This window comes from Lolium rigidum, chromosome 3 (assembly GCF_022539505.1).
Source record: "Lolium rigidum isolate FL_2022 chromosome 3, APGP_CSIRO_Lrig_0.1, whole genome shotgun sequence".
Classification (NCBI taxonomy): domain Eukaryota; kingdom Viridiplantae; phylum Streptophyta; class Magnoliopsida; order Poales; family Poaceae; genus Lolium; species Lolium rigidum.
Genome location: NC_061510.1, coordinates 57,618,843 through 57,641,787, shown reverse-complemented (window position 1 = coordinate 57,641,787; position 22,945 = coordinate 57,618,843).

Here is a 22,945-nt window from a genome sequence, read left to right as displayed (position 1 = left end):
AAGGTGTACTTCCCGATTTCACTTGTTTGGGTAAAGTGGACGGTTTCTCATCGATCTTTCTTGTAGTTTTATGGATAGCCAGTTGTAATGCTGCTGCGCAATATTTATTGAATTTTCTGAATATAGTCAAGATGACATGGTAGCACGCTATGCACCACCATTATGTGTACCTTCTTTTTATTGAGCAATTGCACTTATTTTGCTGCGTACCTGTACTGTCGACAGAAAATAAGAGATACAGAGAAACACAGAGGAAGACCGGCAACAGGGATTTCGTGGACGAACGGCGAACGCTATGGCCGCAGACCCTGAAGACACGCGCGTACTCCACTTCAAGCAAATATTTCTGAATTCTTGCAGTTCCCAAATCGAACAAGTGCACTTCCCGCACTATACTTCTGCCACTATTTACCATCTACAGTACTGTCAAACTGGCATCGAGTAGGCCTCTGTGTCCTGCTGATTTTTTTGCGATCGTACTTCTCGTTGAATCAGCCTGTACTGCCAAAAGAGAAGGCCGGGCGCCTGAGCCGGTTTGCATATTTTCAGAAAAAGAACAAACAATCCCCAGCCGCACCATCCCTGTCTACGAGCGGAGGCTGAACGACGGGAAAATAAGAGAACGCCGATGTTTATGGCTGCACGAGGGAAGACGACCGGTGGCTCGAGCTTGGACGGTAGAATGGGAATCCGGGCCAGCTGGGGAAGATGTACAATTGCGGATATCAAGAGGCGGCCGTAGATCGCGGGCTCAGTGCCGTTAGCGATCACGGAGGCGCGTGGTGGAAGAACCATGCGAATCCACCTCACCCCGGACCCTGGGCATACAGGAACAACATGGCTGCAGGGTTCAGGCGAACGGCAGACGCTATCCACTATTCAGGAGACCGCGGCGTGATAAATTTGGGACGGCGCGGGGGAAATTCCGTGGCGGCGCGGGACGGTTTGCTCGCCGGCGGCGCTGGGCCATCGGCGCTGAGCCACCGGCGCTGGTAGGGTGACCTGGGATACCAGCGCGCGCAGGAGCGCGTGGGGTTCGTCGGCGGACGGCGGTAGCTCCAAGCGGCGCGGCAGCGCGAGCTCGTCGGGGCGCGGAGGTGGTAGCTTCAGGAGCGCGGCGGCGGGAGCAGGGAGCTCGTCGAGGCGTAGCGACGTGAGCTCGTCGTGGCGCAGCGGCGGTCCGGAGGTGGGGAGGATCCGTCCGTGGAGGCTTCCTGGGAAGATGGTGCGGGAGGTGGGGATAAGGACGTTTGGTTTTTTTTCCAACTTGATCGCGCCCTTATAGTCGGTTGGTGGTGTTCAAAATAATATTTTGAGCATCGGTTGCAAAATAGTGCAACCCTATCTATATGCAAAATAGTGGGCTACCATGGTCACCCGGACTTTTGGCTCTCGGGTGCAGGCGCACCCTATATACTCTAAAAAATGTAGTAATTTCAAATAAAGTCAAAAAAATTTGAATTCTTTTGGGAATCAAAGATAATCAAGTATTGTACTCGTATAAATTTGTTTGGCCAAAAAATGTTACACGTTGACTTCAGGCAAAAAAAATCAAATCTATGACGAATATAGCGTGAATAGTACTTTAATATAGGACCTTCAAGTCTGTTTTTTTCACCCAGGAAACAAGAGAAGTTATTCCATGGTGAATCTTTCGTATGCGAGTACAATACATGATCATCTTTGATTCCCAAAAACATTTGAATTTTTTTGACCTTTTTCTGAATTATTATATTTTTTTTCCATATAGGGTGCGCTTGCTCCCAGGTTCACCCATGCAATTTCGGCTACCATGGGTGCTAGCTACGCACCCACATCTTGCCTTTGGATCATCCTATAGAGTATTTCCACCGCTGATCGACTTAACGGCGTTAGTAGAGCTCACCTTTTTCTGTTCCCACAGGCCGCACACCTGCACCTAGGGGCATCCCACATTTTCCCTTTATTTTCCCCTTTTCTCCCACACCGACCGCGTCCACTCCCTCCTCTCTTCCCCCACCTTCCCGATGCGGGTGTCCCCTAACGACGACTCGCCCAGCCTTCCCCCACCGCGCCGCCACGGCTCCTTCGGCACCGGTCGGCGGCCTCAAGCTCCACGGCGGAGAGACGCTGAACCGCCCTGCCTCCATCTCATACCGACACCGCGCTCCGCCTGGCTCCCAGTGCGCCCTGGTTGATTCCGGGTTGGTAGCGGCGAGGCCATGATGCGTTAGGTGAAGGCCAGGAGCGCGTGATGCCGTCAAGCTTCATCCCCTGCAAGACAAGCTCCACCTCGCGCGTGACGCCGACCAAGCTTCACCGCGCTGCCAGACAAGCTCCACCTCGCGCGTGACGCCGGCCAAGCTCCAGCTCGCGCGCGACGTCGATGGCCACCGCCCCGCCCCAGTCAAGCCATCTCTTCCGCGCTAGCGTCTGGCAGCTCTGGTTTTGGATGAGACGAGCGCGATGCGGCGCAGATTTATCAATCTGGATCTGAGAAGGTGACGTGCATGTACTGCCCTCGATCCCGTCACTGCAGCGTCCCTGCACCTTCGCCAGCGTCACCAGGTCCGGGACGAGGCGCTGGATTGCTGGGTCAAATCCATCCTAGGTGTCTCCTGCCAAGTCGGGGTAGATTTTAGGCATCTCCAGTTGCCATTGTTCGTTTTCGTGAGCAATTACACTGCCTAATTTCGTCGGTCCGCCCTGCCCTGCTTGTCTCGCACTTGGTTGATTTGGTTTTGGGGACACTTTCTCTGCATTTATTGTTGTTCTTGGCCAGATTCTCGGTCTCCATTTGTCACTTCAATGTTTTGGTCGGCTGCTGCAGTATGAACACCAAACTAGGCACCTCACTTCTGCATTGATTTTGGCCGTCTCCGTGCAGCAGCCTTGGAATTTTCCCCAATGTTGGACCGGAGGGAGTGGTTTGACATCTAGCTGTCTTTTTTCTTTCTGGATATTTAGACACGGTGGCCGCATTGCAGTTTTTCTCCTTTTTTTAGATTTTGGTGCAAGTAATCTCGAAATAAGATGTGCTCCCCTCTCCGGCAAGGTCACGATGCAGTGCTGCTGGCGGCATGGGTGCAAGTAGAACAGCCGGGTGTGGATGTGGATCTGCAGATTTTTTTCCAATTTGGATTTGTATCCTATTTTTCAATCTCCATTGATGATTTGTCTCTTTGTGCAGCACAACCAATGCACCAGACAACGGATTTTCGACCAATGGAACCGACCAGGGAACCAACCATTGGAATGACCACAGAATCGTCACAGAAAGGGGAGGGAAGGGGAAGCAACTGGAAAAATCAACGAGGCGCGCGATCACCGGCGGCCTTTCCTGCATCAGAAGTGTAGAGGAGCGGCCTTGCCTGCATCAGAAGTGTAGAGGGGCGGCGGTAGTCGGCTTGCCAGGAGAAGATGCTTCCCCGCCTGGCTCGCCAGAACAGGGTTGCAGCACATTGGTGACTACCCGCGCCGAATGACGTCAATGAGGTTCTCGCTCGACTTCCGGCTCCTCCGCTAGACCGGCGCGACATAGTACATGGCCTAAGAAGTTCACCTGTAATTTTGTCTAATCTGGACTACGCCTTTTCTTTCTGATCTCTTAGATTGTGGGGTTGCGGTGTGAGTAGGCACATGATTTGAAGTTTGATTTACTTACTGCTTGCGTTTGGACGGATTGGTCGATTTGTTAGTAATGATTTTGTAAATTTTGTAGCGTTAAGAAAAAGCTAAGATTTATACATTTATGCGAGGATTTGGTCGTGAACTCACTGGAGCTAAAAGTGTCTGTTTGCAAGTCTGTAGTTTTTTCTCCAAGTTTTTTTTTTCTAGAGACTGCTAGTGTGGGTCATATTTATAATAGATTCAAAAAACAGTGTATGTACATTTATGCGAGGATTTCATCTCGCTGAAGTTAAGTGCCTGTTTCCAATTCTGTATTTTTCTTCTCCAAGATTTTTCTAGGACTGCTAACAATAGAGGAGTGCTCATTTTTATATTGGCATGGTCGAAAGGTTCTTTAGTAGACAACAAATCCAGTTGTTGTGCTGGCCGCACTTCCGGATGCCATTTTAGCTGCACTTCGTAATGCTATTTCGGCTGCACTTCGTAATGCTATTTCGGCTACACTTTAGGATGCTGTTTCAGCTCCACTTCAGGACGATGGTTTGTGTGAGCAACGGAGCCTATCTAACGGACGTTATAATGCACGAATCACTGAGCAGGATCAGATGGCCAAAACAACATGCGTAGCTAGCCACCATGGTAGCAAATCCGCGTCGATATATATATATACATACACTGTTTTATATATATATATATATATATATATATATATATATATATATATATATAGGTCTGCTATTCTCGAACCGGTTCGAGAATAACTATTCTCGAACCCTTTTTGAACTTCCGGGTGTTTTCCTAGTGAACTTCTCGACGGAATACCAGAATTACATGTTCATGCGGACAGTATTTGCATCATGATTTTCAAACCGCTTATCGGATTGATGCGTATAATATACCGTTGGATTCGCACGGAAATTTCGCAACTTTTTCGTGTTCATTGTTTTCCCAAATTCTATATTGATTAAAACTAATTTGAAATATACAAAACAACGTTTTCGCGGATTTCCCTATTTTTGTACAGTTTTGGGGTTCCAGTTTTCAAACCGTTTATCGGAATGATGCGTATGATATACCGTTGGAAAGGTACTGACTAGGCGCACCTTTTTTATGAAGAACACTTTTCCAAATTCTTTATAGTTTAAGAGCAGATTTGAAAATACGTGATTACGTTTTTCGAACTTCTCGGTTTTTTGAACTGTTTTTTGAGGCTTATTTCCGAACCACTTATCGAAATGTTCCAAATGATATTGCGTTGAAAAGATATTGATTAGGCGCAGCTTTTTCATGTTGAACATTTTTTCAAATTCTAAACGGCTAAAGTTTAATTTCAGAGATATGTAAAATCGGAGATAACGCCGACATGGCAACATTTCGATATTGGCTCATCTAGATTGATTAGGTGAGGCATTGCGGTGTGTTGGAGTATTAATAGGGTTATATTAGTGCTAATTTTATGTGGCGTCGGTCGGTTTGCCCAATAAGAGGTTGTACGAATGATTTCTATGAATATGATTTCCGTCCAAAAAATACAATGCTCGAATATGGAAGTGAACTTCTCGACATCTGTTAGTGAACTTCCAATTGCAGTATAAAAGTTTTAGGCATGCTCAAAATGTACTTCTTACATGTGCAAAATGAACTTTCGCGCCGATACAAAATGAAGTTTGACAAAAGCAAATCTCCGATATGTTCACAGTAAACTTCCCCATGTTCAAAGTTAATATTAACAAAAAATAAATTTCCAACTTGTTTTCTAAATTTTCTAGAAGTGAACTTGTGATGTTCACTGAGTGAACTTATGTCCGCTGTTTTTTCTTGATGAGGTTTTCCTACAGTGAATCTTGCCAATAAATTTTGTGAAACCATTGCTTGACAAATTGAACTTGCCAATAAAATAGAAGTGAACTACAGTTTCTCGAGTATATCAGTATATCATCAGTGGTATTTTTTCACACAATTTTTTGTTAACTTTCAAGTGCATAGGAATTGAATTCCATTACAGAAGAAAACAAATTTCCTGAATTGGGTAAACTTTATAGACAGAAGTTAACAGTCATTTTCTCAAAAGAAAAAAGAAGGTGAACTGTGGTGAGCTACTTATATACATACAACTGAAATGCCGAGCTACACAAAAGTGGATTGTCCAGATCACATAGCTAAGCGCATACATCCTCATTGCCGCACAAACATATGGCATTTATGAGAACATCATAAACCCGTAGTACCAACTGTGTGTTCCCGATGGCCTGGACAAGCATGTATTCAACTAGCCAAAACCCAAGACCAACTGAGTTAAGCGATCTGGGGCAGCAGCGGGATTGGGAGGTCGCCAACTCCTCGGATGCTGACCACGGCATCACGACTTCTCCAACTACAACGCAAAGTTTCCTTGAAGAAAGTTGTCCAGAATCTTCATTCACCTCCATAAGCTCATAAACTAGTGCAAATTCTAAATAATCTTCACAATGAGAGTAAGTTCCTTTTGAAGATGCACACCTGTACAATTAAATAGTCAAAATGAATTGCTGATCATGAAATTTTGATCATAATAGTTCAATTTCCTCTAAATAGTCAACATAAAGACAAAAAGTACATAACAGAAGGAAGATTACTTTGATTAGACCTACCAATCAGTAATCGTGGATGAAATAAACTTTCAAAGTGAATTTCCCGTGCGAACCAAGTGAACTTCAATGTTAACTACTCTGAACAGAAAAAGGTAAATATGAACTTCCCGACAAAATGGGGTGGGACAAAGCTAATTGCCCCAATAAATAAAATGAACTTCACACGTGCTATCCGAATGTGTTTTTTACCGTCACTTGTTTGTCTATTTTCAGGACCTACTAATTTACCTTGGTTCTCTCCATGTCCAAATAGGAGTTCACTAGTAGTGGCTGGACTAGATGAAGTAGTACTCTAGTGCACTAAGCCAGAAAAATGCAGAGTCAGGCGGTTCAAACACAATATCATAAATATTGAACAAACATCTCAAATTCAACCATCTGCATTTCCCAGATGCAAAATAATGCACTTGAAACCAAGAGCGGACTCCCCAGAAATAGAAATTTAACCTCTGTGACAGATGACTCAAGCTTCCTCGACATGCTGAAAACGCATTTTTATTTGGAAACCTGCCCTCCTTGGCTGCAGGAATAATGCACATATTAAAAGCAAAAGTCAACCTTTTGAAATAGACATATAACTCTAATGTGCACTGCGCAGCAGTCACATTTCTTGCTGCAATATTGACACATTTTAGCGGGTCCATATGCAGAACAAGAACAAAAATCTAGAAGAAGCAACGGAAATCTTCATGCATATAAGTGTGACATCTAAGAAAAATAAGATAAGAGAATTTAGATGTATTAGAGAGAAGCTACAGCCAACATGCATGGGAGCTAGAATGGAGCACAAAATACACAACTTGTTAATGGCCAAATCAAATATAAGCTCACAGCCGTAGGCAGTCCGAACCAATTAAGCAACAGCTTGTTAATGCACCAGCCTATGTTGGACTAATTGAACTTCTCCAATGTATAAAAGTGAACTTATGCAATGTATATAAAGTGAATTTACAACAATCAACTAATGCTTAGTTCAAATCGATAATACATTGCTTTCAAATAAAACGAACTTGGCCATGTAAACAATATGAACTTCTTTTTTCCTTCATAAGTGGATGAGGCGAACTTCTATTTTTAAAGCTATCGTATTTGTTACATAATCAGTCCATGCAAAGATAGGTGTTCTCTAAACTGTTTGCACAAGCAGACAGGTTGAGTAATACAAGGAAATAAACTAGAACGGACTGCAGCATCAGCATAGATTATTTAAAAGGAAATATCATAGGTAATTGTTTGGAAGTGCATACCAAATGCAAGTGTTTTCATTTTCATACATTTTTTCCTGGTAAGTGCCAAACATGCTTGCCATCAGGAGCCTCAAAGGTCCTGCCATATAGAAGATATAGTTCGTTATCTAGAGCTCATTTTAGTGATATATAAAAACAATGGAATATCATAAATGCTAGATATACAATCGCAGAGCAGCATTGTTATACAAGTTGATTAACGAGATATTTTTGAGTTTCAACACATGATAAAAAAAGTGAGCTTCCCCTAATGGAGGAACTAAACTTTTAGCAAATAAAAAGGTGAACCTCTGAACCACATTGCTTTTTTAATTAGCTGTAATTCCCATGTACATGTACCAAACTTCGCGGTATGGAGAAAGTGAACTTCAGATAAGAAAAGATTAAGCTTCCAGTCATGCCTAAAGTGCAAATGAATAAACGATCACCATAAAGAGCGTCTCTTAGGTGCAGAACAAGAAGCAAAGTGGAGCATGAATTGTGTGAGCTTCCAGGTCGTAAACAAGTGGACCTCCGGACATGCAATTTTATAAAGGCTATTTTTTCCGTGCAGGAACTTTTGTTTACATGTATTGAACCAGTTTTAATCAAAGAGTGAACTTCCGACGTTATTGCAAAGCCATTTTTTGTAAATTAGGAGAATTCTGGTGGAAATTATTTTTTCAAGCATAATTCGTTTTTGTAGCCATAGAAGGAAACACTTGTAGGGAGCAAATTCACAGATTGTGAACTGCTACCATGGCCTACAGTGTGCTGCGCCATGGCCACTCGGTCACAGACGATACTAAGGAGAAGTGAACTATAAGGATTAGAAGAAGTGAACTTCACCCATCCTACGCCAGTCCCGCTAAGCCTAAGAGGAAGGCCTCTTACCAGCAACAAGCAGACAAGCACCGTTGAGAGATGAACTTGTGGAGTTCACTCCATCGCCAGCAGCAGGCTCCGCTAAACTCCAGCGGCGGGGATTGTGAACCAAGTGAGCTTCCGAAAGAAGTTGAGGTGAACTTCCAAACTATCTTGGCCATAAAAATTGGAGCTCACATATGTACAAATAGAACTTCCCTGAAATCAAAGTTTAAGAATTCTCTGAAATAAACAAAGTGTACAGCCCGAATTCGTCTAATAAAATGAACTCATATGTAAAAGTAGATGAAATCTCAGTGACAAACAAAGTGCACACCCCAAGATAAACATATTTTTTTGAAACACAAATTAACTTGCTAAACAAATACACTCCTAATAAAAATGAACTTCAACGACAGACGTAGTGCACTTCTCGACAAATTTAAACCCAGACTTTAATAAACAAAGAAACCAAACTTCCAGAATCTCATGATTTGGAACCATTTTTGGTTATTTGTATTTCTGTTTTCGAGTGAACTGCAAGAAAAAAATTAACATCCCGTGTGGCTAAATCAAACTTCCAGTTGAATTTCAGCGAGCTTCTCAAAAAATATATATTCCGGCAAAAGTTGATAAATGTCCAGAAAAAAGTGCTTTTTATGTGTGAGACGAAGTGCACTTCTGTGTTAACCAAAACGAAATGTCTGAACCGAATAAAACTTGTTCACATAACCAACAATTTGTCAGAATAAGGGTGCACATGGTTCAACCACATGGTCCGCATGAGAAGTGAACTACAGTATAAAATGAACTAAACTTGAGCAGCTCTTCGATCTTTTGTTTATAACCCATGTCCTGAGCTGACCAACAAGCAAGCAAGCATGAGCCTGCAGCAAACTAGCTTGGATTCAGAAAAGCCATCGGCCAACAAGGAAAGCTGTATAGTAGAGTATATTCAGAAGATTTGTAAAAAAAAAAGTTATATTCAGAAGACAAATACAAGGAAACTCACACGATCCAAGCGCATTTCCAAACCAAGACAAGACTAAAAAAATAGAGAAAACTACGTAAGTGCAGTCTCTCTGAATCTACAAGTGCAGTCTCTCTTAGCTGAACCTGTCACATTTTTTTATAAACTTTCAACTCTGCTATTATGCACTTATCTGAATCTACAAGTGTTGTTGTGGATGGTCCTGGAGACAACCTTTTTACAAAAAGAAAAGTGAGAGATATTGCACTTACATGAATGGAAACTGCAGCTCACATCAGCGGCCGCTGTAGTGCAGGTAGAGCAAAGCAGCATCGTGGCTCTCCACAATCCATGCGCGTGCGGCCAGGAGTGGAAGGTCAGTGCAGCAGCCACAGACACAATAGGCGTAGGTGGTAGTATCCCCGCAATGGGTTGACGGGCGGCAAATCAGAGTTCCCCATCGTGCGCCGCCCAGCCCAGGGCGGATCCAGGCAAAGGAGGGGCGTTGACCGGCGGTGCGCCAAGCAGAAGATCCAGCAGCGGGGAGGAGCGCAAAGAGGAGCCTCTCTGTGGCAGTGGTGAGGCACACCCGCGAGCCGGCGACCGACACCAGGGTCGCGTGCAGGGCAGCCAGCGACGAGGGCTGGAAGGCTACTTCGTTGATGCGTCTCGACCTCCCATGAACTTGGGGATTTGGGGCTTCCGCCGGGGAAGGAGGCGGGGGCGGATTTGGGGCTGCCGCCGGGGAAGGAGGCGGGGAGGATTTGGGGCTTCTGCCGGGGAAGGAGGCGGGGGCGGATTTGGGGCTGCCGCCGGGGAAGAAGGCGGGGAGGATTTGGGGCTTCTGCCGGGGAAGGAGGCGGGGGCGGATTTGGGGCTGCCGCCGGGGAAGGAGGCGGGGGCGGATTTGGGCTTCCGCCGAAGCAGGCGGGGTCGTGCAGTTCGGACGTAGCACCGTGTGCGGTACAGTGGTCGGTGGTAAGAATAGGATGGTGGGCGTGGGTTGGCTGGGTGGTTCGAGAATAGCTATTCTAGAACCCCTCTTAAGGGGGGTTCGAGAATAGTTGGGCTCTATATATATATATATATATATATATATATATATATATATATATATATATATATATATATATATATATATAGTGCGAGCAATGAACGAGATGGGGTAGAAATAAATCACTTACGGAACATAGCAGCTGATGATAGATTTGTCGAGCTCGCGCGGATTGAACAAGCTGGAACAATTCACTCACATTAACTGTTACATAGTAATGTTTGAAGTGATGCTCATGTCTAACTTCCGCATAAATATATTCTTTGGCGTTTTTATTTTTTATGTAACCCTTGTACCAATTTAGCAGATTTTTCATTTGTTGAGGTAGATCCTTTTCCTGCGCAGGCTCGACGAGGGGCCCATTCCGCACATATGTAATTACTACCTCCTTCACTGGCGCCTCATCAAGGCCTAACAGTGCACGAAGAGTCATATCTAAGTTGGCCGCTTGTTCTCTGGCACTCGTTACAGTCAATCCCTGTGCTGCCGCAGCTGCTATGATATCGGGGGCATCCGGACCGGCGGCTTTCACTATGAGCGGGGCGATCGATTGTTTACTTTGTTCCCCGAGCTGGGCAACTCCTTTCCCGGTTTATTTACTTGCTAATTCTTTCTCGGCCTCCTCCAAGGCTTTCTTCTCCTGCTTCTCCGCCAGCTCTTTCTTCTCCTTCAACATGAGTGTCTGCCTACGAAGTTCACGTGCATAGTCGTCAGGCAGATTCTTCGCGGCTTGGGACGGTGTGCTCAAAAATGACTTAGCCCACTTCTTTTGCTTGTCAGAATATACTGGCTTGGGCTCGGGCTCTCTTTTCGCCTTGCATTCCGCCTTCCATTTCTCATGGTGAGCAGTCGCGGCCGCGTCGACTTTCTCGGCACTACGTTCCCAAGGCCTTGTGGGGAGAGGCTTCAGTGATGGCTCCGGTACCTTTGTGGTCTTAGGTACATAAGGGTCCGGGTTAATAGTCCAGGACTGCTTCGCTTCTTTGCCGGAGGTGGATTGGGGGCGGCGTCTGATCACCCGCCGGACGAGGAGCGGGGGCGGGGGCTGATCACCCGCCGGACGTTGTGGACTGGGGGGTGACGTCGGCTGACGTGAAGGAGGTGTAGGTGAACCACCACCACCACCACCACCACCGCCACCACCGCCACCACCACCCGAGGGGGGTGGACTTGTTTGCCTTGGCGCCTCGCCTGGAAACTTGATTAACTTTTTTTCCATAGAATGAACTGACGCTTGACACCTCCAAGTCTTCTCTCCCCTTCGGGTGTAGCAATGTCAATCTCCAGGTCCTCAAACCCTGGGACTATGTCCTCCACCGTGACACGAGCATAGCCATCTGGAATGGGGTTGTTGTGGTGGAGTGCTCCAGGTAAACATGGTAAAGCACTGCCGATGGCTACCTTCGTGGACATGTTCCCAATTGGATAATGCAGATGACATTCTTTCATCTCCTTTACATCGTCCACGGGGTAGCGAGGAGGCTCCGGTGCAGTAATATCGATCGCCGGTGCATTATCAGTAGCCGACGGGGCCTCCGTGGAAGCCACGCTGCTTCTCATCCGCTGCTGGCTTCCGAGATCCGCTGGATGATCTTCATGCGCCCCAGCTGCCGATCTTTCTTGTACTAGTACGGTTTTCTTCATCGTATCGAATTCCGATACCAACCGCGCCACAACATCTGCATCCCGATCCATCTTTCTCTTACGGCTTCTATAACCGTACGGGTCATCGTTCTGGGAGAACCCTATTTTCCACGAAATGTTCCCCATGCCTCGTACACGTCCTCCGTGTTCAGGATTCCCGAGGGCTTTTGTCAGCGCGTCGTTCTCTCTGTTGAACTTGATCTTCCCCTCTTGAGCATCCCTCATTGCGTCAATAAGGGCTTGGGTGGGTTTAAACGATACGTTCCGGTGAACACACGCCCCTGTCTCCGGGTGTAGCGTTCCCCCATGCCCGTACCACCAGCTTTTGGCCCTTGGGTCCCATCCCTCCGTACCTGGACGGATTCCTCGCGTCCTCAGCTCGTTCTCCATCTTCTCCCACCTAGGCTCCCAAAGGCGGTACCCTCCTAGCCCCATAATATGATTGTACTCCTTCTTAGCCGCATTTTCCTTATTTTTTTCGATATTTCAGTGAACTGCTCCGATTTCTTTTGCGTCACAAATTCTGGCCAATCATGTTTCAGTTTCTCATATTGTCCTTTGAAATCCAGAGTCTTGTTCTGGTTGACATAGTCACGGGCTAGATTTTGCTTGAATTTCCGGAATGCACTGGCCATCTTTTGAAGAGCGAACTGTTTGACTAGCCTCCTCCTCTCCTTGTTTTCCTCAATCTTGTTACCCTCCTCATCGAATTTGTTGTATTTCGGAGGTAGAACAAAATGTTCCATAAGCTTTTGAAAGCAATCTTTTTTTGTTCTCTTCTTGACAAAAGTGAAACCAAGACGTGCCTTCTTTGGCTCATTCCACTCCTGGACGGTGATCGAGATGTTGTCTCTAACAACGGCTCCGCATTGGTTGATAAACTTGGTGGCGTTCTTCTGGGGCTCCAGCGGCTTGCCGGTTGCACTGTCGACAACCTCGATGGTATATGTTTCTCCTTGTTTCAGCGTCTTGGTTGCGCCACGATTTGACGACGTACTCGATTGTTTCGACGATCCGGCCGAGGGCTAAAATAAGAAAGAGAGTCGCGCGCGTTAGTACACACATATTTATTCAAATCAGTAAGTTTGTATCACCAGGGGCTCAATGTATATATATACCTCGGCGTCGGAGGTGGTTGCTACTTCCAATTGAAGATCGTCGTTTATCGACGTTTGTTCGGCATCATCTTGCTGACGGCCTTCATCTTGACCGTCAAGGTTCACATAAGAAGAGATATCCTGATCTTGTTCATCTTGTTCGGTCGGCACATAAGGAATATCGCCAGCAATGAGGCCCATTATATGTTCTTCAGCGTCCGGATCATAGTTGGCCATAATCGGGTCAGCTCTATCGTCCGCCATATGTCAGTCCTGAAAACATGTAGTAAAAACAAATTAATTAAGTGAAGAAGGGGGGCGGTGGCGGTGGCGAAAGGGCGGCGGTGGCGGTGGTGAAAGGGTGGTGGCGGTGCCTCCCTCGCCGCCCCACTCGATCCCAAAAAAAAACACCGCGCGTATACAGAGGGGGTGACGAGGGGGCTCGGGGCACAAAGTTGTGCGCCGCCCCCTCGCCGCCGACTCCCTCCGTATACGCGCGGTGGTTCAGTCAAAAAATTTAAGTTCAAATTTTGTTAAGTCAAAAAAATTAAATCAAAATTGTTAAGTCAAAAAATTTAAGTCAAATTTTAGTTCTTTTTTAAGTCAAATTTTAATTCCTTTTTAAGTCAAATTTTAGTTCTTTTTAAGTCAAATTTTAGTTCTTTTTAAAGTCAAATTTTAGTTCTTTTTTAAGTCAAAATTTTAGTTCTTTTTTAAGTCAAAATTTTAGTTCTTTTTTAAGTCAAAATTTTAAGTCAAATTTTAGTTATTTTTAAGTCAAATTTTAAGTCAAATAAAAAAAAGGTAGAGTGTGCGCCGGCAGCGGCGCGTGTGGTGGCGGCGCGAGGCTGGCAGTACTGGCGCTGGCGCGCGCGCGGCGGCCGGCCTCCTCTCTCTCTCTCCCGCGGTGGCGGCAACGGCGCGCGCGTGGCGGCGGCGCGTGTGGCGGCGGCGCGAGGCTGGCAGAGGCGACGCGTACGTACGGCGCGGCGGCGACGACGTACTCGGGGCGGCGGAGAGCGGCGGACGACGACGTACTCGGGGCGGCGGAGAGCGGCGCGGCGACGACGAGGGCGAGCGCGGCGGCGACGGCGAGGGCGAGCGCGGCGGCGACGGCGAGGGCGAGCGCGGCGGCGACGACGGAGATCGATGGCGCGGCCGGGCTGTGCAGAGAGATCGATCGAATTCGGCGGAGAAAGGAAGAAGTGAACCGCCAAGGCGCGCGCGCGAATTTATAGCGGCGACCTTTGGTCGCGGTTGGGGACACCAACCGCGACTAAAGGGGTACCTTTAGTCGCGGTTGGCTACCCCAACCGCGACCAAAGGTCATTTTTCGCCGGGTTTTCGTTTCCCGCGGAAAATACCCTTTAGTCGCGGTTGGCGAGGCCAACCGCGACTAAAGGTATTTTTCAAATTACTTTTCTTTTTCAAAATGTTAAAAATACATATAATATATCAATAAATTCAGAAAAATAAAACTAATTCATTTCAAAATCTGAAAAATACAAATAATATATCAAAAAATAAAGAAAAATAAAACTAGTTCATTTAAAAATCTTAAAAATACAAATAATATATCAAAAAATTCAGAAAAATAAATCTAATTCATTTAAAAATCTTAAAAATACAAATAATATATCAAAAAAATTAGAAAAATAAAACTAATTCATTTAAAAATCTTTCCGCCTCCCTCTTCCCACCAGTTCTTCCCGGCCGCCTCTGTCTTTCCGCCGGCCCCCTCTTTCCGCCTCTGTCTTTCCGCCGGCCCCTCTTCCCGCCTCTGTCTTTTCGTCGGCCCCCTCTTCCCACCTATGTCTTTCCGCTGGCCCCCTCTTCCCGCCTCTGTCTTTCCGCCCCCCTATTCCCGCCCCCCTCTTCCCGCCAGTTCTTCCTGGCCGCCTCTGTCTTCTTGCCCCCCTCTTTCACGGGCTTGCAGAAAAAATTCCGAGGAGCAACTTCCGAAGATGTCGTAGGGCGTGTGCACCGACGACATCTTCGAGAAGTTGCGCCACGGGAGATTTTCCAACCCTTTACTTCATCCATGGGGATGAAACTCTCCCTACCTGCTAGGTTGGCTTGTTAGTCTGCTTGCCAAGGCGTATCGATGCTCCTTTTATAGGCACGGCGCCGCTTTGGCTTTGGCTTGTTCCTCCGACAGGGCGTCGTGCGCTACATGCTTTATCTCATCGAGCAGTGCGTCCACGCATGCGTTCTTATCCTGCCGACAGCTTTAGTCCCGGTTGCACCCACCAGCCGGGACTAAAGCTTACCCAGACGTCCTTATCCCACCGACAGTTTTATTAGATGATACAAAACCACCTTTAGTCCCGGTTGCACCCACCAGCAGGGACTAAAGATTAGATGACCACCTTCCCTGTCTTCCCGCCTCTTTCTTCCCGCCTCTTTCTTCCCGCCCCTCTTTCTTCCCGCCCCTCTTTCTTCCCGCCACTTTCTTCCCGCCTCCTGTCTTCCCGCTCCCATTTTTCCCGCCATTTCTCACTACATATATGTAGTCCGGCTTGGCCAGCATTATCACATCTCTACAATCTCTCATCACTCTTTCATGGCTTCCACCGCACCCACTCTAACCTACCAGCAGGTGGAGGAGCTTTGCGCCTCGAACTACCCTTGCCCACCGGGCTACCGCGTCCCCGCCGGCTGGAGCCTAAGCGCCGGCGGCGTGCCGGTCCCTCCCGTCCCTCAGGGTACTGCGCGACAGGCGGCCATCACGAACTACTACTACCTCGACCTCACGCCGGAGCAACGGATGAATCCCCGCTGGCATCCCGATAACCAGCATACTTGGGACGCCTTCTTCATCAATCGGCGTGAGAGGGCGCTCGCCAGGTATGAGGAGGACGGTCTGCCTCCTGGGAACTTCCACGAGGCCGGCCGTTGGCTATGGTGGTACGGCCGGACTCTGCAGAGCGTCATGGACTACATCACGGCTGGTGATATCCCCCGCCTGCGCTACCCTCAGTTCGAGCCACGAGCGCCGCCCGGCGAGCGGCGACGATAGCAGCGACGACGACGGCGGCAACTTAGAAGGCGACGACTACCAGTACAACGGTGGCGGCTATGAAGACTACGAGTATGCATATTATACGCCTAGGCAGGAGTATGACTAAATCACTCAAAATTTCATGTATCATCAGTGTGGTTTCTCGAATCAATCGAATCATTCGAAAATGGACACCAAACACATCACGGGTAATATAATTCACATGATCCATTCAATAAAGTTTGGTACAATAAATTATTACACATCATTTCTTCCCTTGTGTCCCTGCTTGCTTACGATTGTGCCATATCCATGGAGCATCCTCATCATTTAAATTAATACTTGGGTCGGTGTTCACTTTGAAGGGCGGAATTTCAGCAAACATATTATAATCTTCTGACATGTCTGTCTTGTCCTCCACTCCCACGATGTTTCTTTTCCCTGAAAGAACAATGTGGCGCTTTGGATCATCGCATGATGTACTCGATCGTTTTCTTATCTTTCCGTTTCCTCGGTTTGCTACTCATGTCCTTCACATAGAAAACCTGAGCGACATCTTTCGCTAGGACGAATGGTTCGTCAAGGTAACGAAGATTGTTGAAATCCACCATTGTCATTCCGTATTGCTGGTCCACCTTTACCCCACCTCCTGTTAGTTTGAACCATTTGCACCGGAACAAAGGGACCTTAAAGGAGGGTCCATAGTCAAGTTCCCATATCTCCTCTATGTAACCATAATATGTGACCTTTTTCCCATTCTCGGTTGCTGCATCAAAGTGGACACCACTGTTTTGGTTGGTGCTCTTTTTATCTTGGGCGATCGTGTAAAATGTATTCCCATTTATCTCGTACCCTTGGAAAGTCGTTATAGTCGAAGATGGTGTTTTGGCCAACATGTACAGCTGATCTACAACATCAATGTCATTCATTAAATGTTTTCTCAACCAACAGCCGAAAGTCTCCATGTGGGCCTTCCTAATCCAGGATTCAGGCTTCCCCGGGTTGTCCGAGCGTAAAATATTCTTGTGTTTCTCAAAGTACGGAGCCACCAAGCTGGAATTGGTCAGAAATGTGTGGTGTGCTTCAGCCAAAGAATGGCAGTCCATACATATCGTTGATTTTCTTCCGATCGTGCCTTTTCCACTTAGTCTCCCCTCGTGCCGCGATCGAGGAAGACCAATCGGCTTAAGGTCAGGAACAAAGTCAACACAAAACTCAATTACCTCCTCATTTCCATAGCCCTTGGCGATGCTTCCTTCCGGCCTAGCACGGTTACGAACATATTTCTTTAATACTCCCATGAACCTCTCGAAGGGGAACATATTGTGTAGAAATACGGGACCGAGAATGGAAATCTCTTCGACTAGGTGAACCAGGAGGTGCGTCATAATATTGAAGAAGGATGGCGGGAACACCAACTCGAAACCGACAAGACATTGGACCACATCGTTACGTAACCGTGGTAGAACTTCTGGATTGATTACCTTCGAGAGATTGCATTGAGGAATGCACATAGCTTCACAATGGCTACTCGAAAATTTTCCGGCGAGGAGCCCCTCAAAGCAATCGGAAGCAATTGCGTCATAATCACGTGGCAGTCGTGAGACTTCAGGTTTTGGAACTTTTTCTCCGCCATGTTTATTATTCCCTTTATATTGGACGAGAATCCAGACGGGACCTTCGTACTGATCAGGCATTCAAAAAAGATGACCTTCTCTTCTTTGGTCACAGTGTAGCTCGCACGAGCTTGAAACCATTCCGGATGCCGGTCATCAGGGTCTTTCAAACGTTGCTGGTCCTGCCGTGCTTCCTTTGTATCATTTGTCTTCCCATACACACCCAAGAAGCTTAGGAGGTTCACGCAAATATTCTTCGTAACATGCATCACGTCGATTGCAGACCGGACATCTAGGACTTTCCAATATTCTAGCTCCCAGAATATAGATTTCTTCTTCCACATGGCTGCGTGCCCGTCAGCTCCCTTCGGAACTGATTATCCGCCAGGACCTGATACGTCCCAAACGTATCTATAATTTCTTATGTTACATGCTACTTTTATGATGATACTCACATGTTTTATACACATTATATGTCATTATTATGCATTTTCCGGCACTAACCTATTGACGAGATGCCGAAGAGCCGATTCTTTGTTTTACTGCTGTTTTTGGTTTCAGAAATCCTAGTAAGAAAATATTCTCGGAATTGGACGAAATCAACGCCCAGGGGCCTATTTTTCCACGAAGCTTCCAGAAGACCGAAGAGGATAATAAGTGGGGCCACGAGGCGGCCACACGCTAGGGCGGCGCGGCCCAAGCCCTGGCCACGCCGGCCTGTTGTGTGGGCCCCTCGTGACGCCCCCTGACCTGCCCTTCCGCCTAGTTAAAGTCTTCGTCGCGAAACCCCCAGTACCGAGAGCCACGATACGGAAAACCTTCCAGAGACGCAGCCGCCGCCAATCCCATCTCGGGGGATTCAGGAGATCGCCTCCGGCACCCTGCCGGAGAGGGGAATCATCTCCCGGAGGTCTCTTCATCGCCATGATCGCCTTCGGATCGATGTGTGAGTAGTTCACCCCTGGACCATGGGTCCATAGCAGTAGCTAGATGGTCGTCTTCTCCTCATTGTGCTATCATGTTCGATCTTGTGAGCTGCCTATCATGATCAAGATCATTTATTTGTAATCCTACATGTTGTGTTTGTTGGGATCCGATGGATATTGAATACTATGTCAAGTTGATTATCAATCTATCATATATGAGTTGTTTATGTTCTTGCATGCTCTCCGTTGCTAGTAGAGGCTCGGCCAAGTTGATACTTGTGACTCCAAGAGGGAGTATTTATGCTCGATAGTGGGTTCATGCCTCCATTAAATGCGGGACGGTGACGGAAAGTTCTAAGGTTGTGGATGTGCTTGTTGCCACTAGGGATAAAACATCGATGCTTTGTCTAAGGATATTTGTGTTGATTACATTACGCACCATACTTAATGCAATTGTCACGTTGCTTGCAACTTAATACCGGAAGGGGTTAGGATGATAACCTGAAAGTGGACTTTTTAGGCATAGATGCATGCTTGGATGGCGGTCTATGTACTTTGTCGTAATGCCACGATTAAATCTCATAGTACTCATCATGATATATGTATGTGCATTGTTATGCCTTCTTTATTTGTCAATTGCCCAAGCTGTAATTTGTTCACCCAACATGCTATTTATCTTATGGGAGAGACACCACTAGTGAGCTGTGGACCCCGGTCCTATTCTTTACATCGAAATACAATCTACTGCAATACTTGTTCTTTCTTGTTCTTCGCAAACAATCATCTTCCACACAATACGGTTAATCCTTTGTTCACAGCAAGCCGGTGAGATTGACAACCTCACTGTTACGTTGGGGCAAAGTACTTTGGTTGTGTTGTGCAGGTTCCTCGTTGGCGCCGGAATCCCTGGTGTTGCGCCGCACTACACTTCACCGCCATCAACCTTCAACGTGCTTCTTGGCTCCTCCTGGTTCGATAAACCTTGGTTTCTTTCTGAGGGAAAACTTGCTACTATCTGCATCACACCTTCCTCTTGGGGTTCCCAACGGACGTGTGTTAATTGCACGCATCAAGCACTTTTTCTGGCGCCGTTGCCGGGGAACTGAAGAAAAGCTACATCACGGAAATTGCCAACTCCCACGCCAACAGCACTTTTTCTGGCGCCGTTGCCGGGGAGATCAAGACATGCTGCAAGGGGAGTCTCCACTTCCAATCTCTTTACTTTGTTTTTGTCTTGCTTTATTTTATTTACTACTTTGTTTGCTGCACTAAAACAAAACACAAAAAAAATTAGTTGCTAGCTTTACTTTATTTACTGTCTTGTTCTCCATATTAAAAACACAAAAAAATAGTTACTTGCATTTACTTTGTTTAGTTTGCTTTATTTACTGTTGCTAAAATGAATACCCCTGAAAATACTAAGTTGTGTGACTTCACAAACACTAATAATAATGATTTCCTATGCACACCTATTGCTCCACCTGCTACTACAGCAGAATTCTTTGAAATTAAACCCGCTTTACTGAATCTTGTTATGAGAGAGCAATTTTACGGTGTTAGTTCCGATGATCTTGCTTGCCCATCTTAATAATTTTGTTGAACTATGTGAAATGCAAAAGTATAAGGATGTAGATGGTGATATTATAAAATTGAAATTGTTTCCTTTCTCATTAAGAGGAAGAGCTAAAGATTGGTTGCTATCTTTGCCTAAGAATAGTATTGATTCATGGACTAAATGTAAGGATGCTTTTATTGGTAGATATTATCCTCCCGCTAAAATTATATCTTTGAGAAGTAGCATAATGAATTTTAAGCAATTAGATAATGAACATGTTCCTCAAGCATGGGAGAGAATGAAATCTTTGGTAAAGAATTGCCCAACCCATGGACTGACTACTTGGATGATCATCCAAACCTTCTATGCAGGATTGAATTTTTCTTCGCGGAACCTATTGGATTCAGCTGCTGGAGGTACCTTTATGTCCATCACTTTGGGGGCGGCAACAAAGCTTCTTGATAATATGATGATATATTACTACGAATGGCACACGGAAAGAGCTCCACAAGGTAAGAAGGTAAATTTTGTTGAAGAAACCTCCTCCTTGAGTGATAAGATTGATGTGATTATGTCTATGCTTGTGAATGGTAGATCTAATGTTGATCCTAATAATGTTCCTTTAGCTTCATTGGTTGCTCAAGAAGAACATGTTGATGTAAACTTCATTAAAAATAATAATTTCAACAACAATGCTTATAGGAATAATTTGGGTAACAACTATAGGCCATATCCTTCTGCTAATGGTAATGGTTATGGTAATTCTTATGGGAATTCTTACAACAATAATAGGAGTGTACCCCCTGGTCTTGAAGCCATGCTTAAAGAATTTATTAGTACACAAACTGCTTTTAACAAATGCTGTTGAGGAAAAGCTTGATAAAATTGATATTCTTGCTTCTAAGGTTGATAGACTTGCCTCTGATGTTGATCTTTTAAAATTGAAAGTTATGCCTAATAAGGATATTGATAATAAGATTGTTACTACAGCAAATGCCATCCAAGTTAGAATTAATGAGAATATAAGATTAATGGCTGAATTGCGTGCTAGGTGGGATAGAGAAGAAAATGACAAACTAGCTAAAGAGAATAATGTAGCTAAAGTTTGGACTATTACCACCACTAGTAATGATAATGATTCACATGTTGCTACACCTCCTACTATCAATGGTAAAATAATTGGTGTTGGCAATGTTTCTACTCCTAGTGCAAAGCGTGCAAAATTACCTGAAATTGCTAAAACTGCTGAAACTGCTTGTGATAAAACTGCTGAAATTTTTTCCAACATTGGGGACAATGATCCCATTGCTGTAGATCATAATGGTTTAGATTTTGATGATTGTCACATCTCTGAAGTTATAAAGTTCTTACAAAAACTTGCTAGAAGTCCCAATGCTAGTGCTATAAATTTGGCCTTTACAAAACATATTACAAATGCTCTCATAAAAGCTAGAGAAGATAAACTAAAACTTGAAACTTCTATTCCTAGGAAGTTAGAAGATGGTTGGGAGCCCATCATTAAGATGAGGGTCAATGATTTTGATTGTAATGCTTTATGTGATCTTGGTGCAAGTATTTCTGTTATGCCTAAGAAACTCTATGATATGCTTGACTTGCCACCATTGAAAAATTGTTATTTGGATGTTAATCTTGCTGATAATGCTACAAAGAAACCTTTGGGGAGGATTGATAATGTTCGTATTATGGTTAACAATAACCTTGTCCCCGTTGATTTTGTTGTCTTGGATATTGAATGCAATGCATCTTGTCCCATTATATTGGGAAGACCTTTTCTTGAACTGTTGGTGCTACTATTGATATGAAGGAAGGTAATATTAAATATCAATTTCCTCTCAAGAAAGGTATGGAACACTTCCCTAGAAAAAGAATGAAGTTACCTTATGATTCTATTATTAGAACAAATTATGATGTTGATGCTTCATCTCTTGATAACACTTGATTCACACTTTCTGCGCCTAGCTGAAAGGCGTTAAAGAAAAGCGCTTATGGGAGACAACCCATGTTTTTACTACAGCACTTTGTTTTATATTTGAGTCTTGGAAGTTGTTAATACTGTAGCAACCTCTCCTTATCTTTATTTTATTGCATTGTTGTGCTGAGTAAAGTCTTTGATAGTAAAGTCAATACTAGATTTGGATTACTGCGCAGAAACAGATTTCTTGCTGTCACGAATCTGGGCAGAATTCTCTGTAGGTAACTCAGAAAAATCTGCAAATTTACGTGCGTGATCCTCAGATATGTACGCAACTTTCATTCAATTTGAGCATTTTCATCTGAGCAAGTCTAGTGCCCCTGGAAAATTCGTCTTTACGGACTGTTCTATTTTGAGAGATTCTGCCTTTTATTTCGCATTGCCTGTTTTGCTATGTTTGATGGATTTCTTTGTTCCATTAACTTTCAGTAGCTTTGTGCAATGTTCAGAAGTGTTAAGAATGATTATGTCACCTCTGAATATATGAATTTTCAATTATGCACTAACCCTCTAATGAGTTTGTTTTGAGTTTGGTGTGGAGGAAGTTTTCAAGGGTCAAGAGAGGAGGATGATACAATATGATCACGAAGAGTGAAAAGTCTAAGCTTGGGGATGCCCCCGTGGTTCATCCCTGCATATTTCAAGAAGACTCAAGCATCTAAGCTTGGGGATGCCCAAGGCATCCCCTTCTTCATCGACAACATTATCAGGTACCTCTAATGAAACTATATTTTTATTCGGTCACATCTTATGTGCTTTG